Below are 3,781 nucleotides of genomic sequence, written 5' to 3' on the forward strand. Positions count from 1 at the left end.
GGCCAGAAGGCTCTCCACCAGTTGTGCTCGATCTTCATCGTCATCAACGACCTTCATTTCTTTCTAATAATTAGAGAGAGCCTTTGTCATGCTTGGTGTTTAGGTGTTAGATGAGAAAAATCAATATAAAAAAAATTATATTTACAAGTCACACTTACATGTTTACAGATTGGATTTAGGTTGACAAATCAAACTTTTAGAATTACAAGTTCGAATTACTCCTTTACAAGTTAAGCTTGTAGAAGATCGAATTTCTTAGAATGTCCGTCTATATTTAATTTTCTCACCTCCATCTATGAGTAACTTTACCCGTGCGAAGCTAAACTTTTTTTTAAAATTTTTTCACCTCTGCGCTTGCCAGAAACGTTGTCATACTTATTATTGTTTAGTTCCCATCAATACTTGCGTATTAATCTTGTATTCGTGAGGTGTTAGCGTCTCATTGCAAATTGATCGATGATAGCAATAATTTAATCAACATTAGCTTGGTGCCAAACAAGGGACAATAATGAAGAGCCTTAATTTGCTTAATACATACAGTAGAAAGATTATCAGAACTAATTTATAGCAAGAGGGCCATAGCTAAGGATGGTGACAATAACCTCTTCTCTAGACCTTGGAACCTTCAAGATTGTCACTTAGGTAAAGCTATGATTGGCAATTTCATTACTACACTGTCTGATAAGGAGAGATTCCTCTGACCTATAAAGGAGATCACTTTTTCCCCCCCAATTATTGTAGTTATCATCGATTAACGACAATGAAATTTACAAGATTGACGCGTTTTGAATCGGGTCGCAGAATATGGAGAAGTACATACAAAGCAACCATTTTAAGGCAAGGCAGCGCTATAATTTAAGAACAACAATGGCCGAGGCGATCCTGATGAAGAGAAAGCAGAGGTAAATGGCCAAAAGGCCAGCTCCCAAGACCTTATCCAATTTCATGTTCTTGTTGGGCAATATCACAAGTGCCCAAAGCAGCCCCGCCGTCAAGAACAGAAGAGTCTCGTACAAGGATTGGTCCTTAGGAATCACATAAGATAATGGATACTCAGACCATGCTGATAGAACGAGAGGCAGCCCCAAACCCATCAATATATTGAACATAGGACCTGCATAGCAACCTGATATGGCTATCTGAACCCCATTTTCACCACCATTTAGGGCCATTACACCATTAGCTATCAAATCCCCTATTGAGTTACCCCAAGCCAGGACAGTTAATCCTAGAATGCAAGGGCTTACCCCAATTATGTGTCCTAATGAATACAAGAGGGACACCAATTCATCTGCAACAATGTAATTCCATAATACACTCATTGCAAATCCACCTGCTAGCCAAAGAAACAAACACTTTCTTGGTGGACTTGAACTCTTCGTCTTCACCCATGTTGTACACCCCAAGACGAAACCAACTATAGCAGCTGGCAAGTACTTGATCAAGTTGCTCTTTTTATTCACGTTTACCAGTTGGGTATCGCAAACGGCTGCCAACACAAGTGGGGCTAATGTGACAGATATCACTGCATATGGCTTTGACCACTTTTCGTCACTCACAATTGGTATTGTTAGTCTTCTTGGCAATGAAAGTGGCAGTTCACTGCTCTTAGAAACTTGATTAGGTATATGCATTGAGAGAAGCCTTTTCAGAGCTTCCGGGGTGTTCGATTTCATCTTCAGCAACTCCTGCTTGCTCTGCTACTTTTGTTTTCCCTTTCTCACTATCTACAAAACCCAACATTGGTACGGCAGACTCTGCCAGTGCCAAGTCGTCTGAAAATGCTGCAATAATTTCTTCTTTCTTTTCCCTTTTGTTCATGAAATGGGGAACTGAGACGGCACAAACATAAAGGAAGTAGATAGAAATATAGCAGACTGAACCCCACAAGTTGATTTTACCGAGGTAAATGATGAACGATAGGCTGAACAAAGAAAATAGGAGGAAACCCACATCTCTAATGAAACTAACCTTATCAACTGTAACCTGCTTTGGGCTGACCAGAATACTTATAATCCCCAAAACAGTGCTAGTAACAAAAAGAGCACCTCCTATGATGCTATTGAGGCCGACGGCACCGCCGCTGGATCTCGTGAAGGAAACAACACTGGCAAAAAAATCAGGTGCACCATTTCCCAGAGAAAGCAATGTTACTCCTGCTATGGTCGGCGACAGCCTCAAGATACCGGACAAACCTTCCAAGGAATGACAGAAGTAGTTCGAAGCTGTGTCGCCCAAGAGATAGAACAATACCACGAGCCATAAAGCAAGCAGAGCATAAGCCAGAACTGGAAATTGCCCAAGATTGCAGTAAAAGATCTGAAGATAATTTATGTACCCTCTGGAATTGCAGTTGAGATTGGCCTTGACGTACGAACACTTTGACCTGTGGTCTGAATGCTCGTGGAGATCGGAGCATGCATTAGTTTGGAGGTCAGGCAGAGTCCGAACGCGGTTAAAGATGGTCGCAGAGGGGCCATGGAAATGCCGGTTGAGAGCATGACTGGAAGTGGGGGGAGAGAGATAGGCCTTGAGAAAGAGAAAGAGGAGGAAGAGGGAGGATACGTTGAAGAAAATGGTGGCAAGTTTTCTGGGACGAGATTTGGAGTTGGAGAAGAAGAAAGTTGCCATTAATTAAAAGAAAAGGAGGTGGATTGAAGGAATAAAAATGGCTGAATAATATATGCGGACGACATCTGGTGGGCCTTTTGCTGTCTGTTAGGTGAGCTATGCGAAAGCATGGGCAAATATGAAGAAGACAGGAATGGAAGATTCAACTCTCAAAAGTTCTTACTCCTTAATTAATCTAAGCTGATTTGAAATATTAGTCCCGAAAGGATCCGGATATTGAAGCGTGGTGATCAGCAGAGAAACGTGATTAAGGTATTCATTAAAAGGCAAAAGAGAATGAAGGTGAATAAAATTTAAACAACCAAGCTTGGCATTTCCGACAATGTTCGCTGTACTCCGCCGGGTAACATTTTCCCTGTCCCCATCCTGAACGCGCAGTCAATCGAAACGCCTGATCTAATTTTTTCGTCGGATCCTAGACTAATTTAAGTACATCATACTACTAATACATCATAATTCCTTGTTTAACTTCTTTCTTTTCTCTACCTCCTGCTAATGCTTTGTCGCTGTAAACCATGATATGATGTCATTAACTAAGCTCCTCATCAATTTTCCATGTCAACCAATATCTAAAAGATGGCCTCCGTTTGACATGTTTTTCAAAATTTCTTTTACATGAATTATGAATCATAATTGAAAACTACTCACAACTCATTTTAAACAGACTCATGGCATCACGAAGGAATCGCAACCCCACCCAACTTCACCATAGTTTAGTTTGTCGGGGGAAAAAAGGGGAGCAGGATGAGAGGGTTGGATTTGATTTGACAGCGCGTGGCAGACTCCAAGAAACGCTCAAACGCATTTCCGATCAATTATTAGAGAATATGCCATTATTTGATTCGGCATGAAAAGACGATGGCGCACGTAAACGTGCACGCGCTTGTGTTCACATTTCCAGCCATTCATTCATGAGTTAAACTCGGTTACTGTCCCTGCTGTCCTCACTCCTCACACCGTTCACAATTTCAAGTGGTGCATCATTATGTGGATGCTAAATTGCTAATCATCACATGTATTTAGATATGAGTTTGGATCTTATAAGTTTTACATGTAAACCACACAAAACTCTTCTTACATGATTATTTCGTATTCTTTAAACTTTTAAGGGCTCCTTTATCACTCTACACAAGCTCCTGTTCAGATAATT

General features: G+C 40.9%; 1 pseudogene; it reads right to left on the reverse strand.

The window, feature by feature from the left end:
* Positions 1 to 480: 480 nt before the first annotated feature.
* Positions 481 to 2,956, reverse strand: LOC114746091 (cation/calcium exchanger 1-like; annotated as a pseudogene).
* Between the last annotated feature and the right edge of the window lie 825 nt (positions 2,957 to 3,781).

Source organism: Neltuma alba, unplaced genomic scaffold, assembly GCF_004799145.2.
Source record: "Neltuma alba isolate B1F8T4 unplaced genomic scaffold, ASM479914v2 tig00004896_pilon, whole genome shotgun sequence".
In the NCBI taxonomy this organism is placed as follows: Eukaryota; Viridiplantae; Streptophyta; class Magnoliopsida; order Fabales; family Fabaceae; genus Neltuma; species Neltuma alba.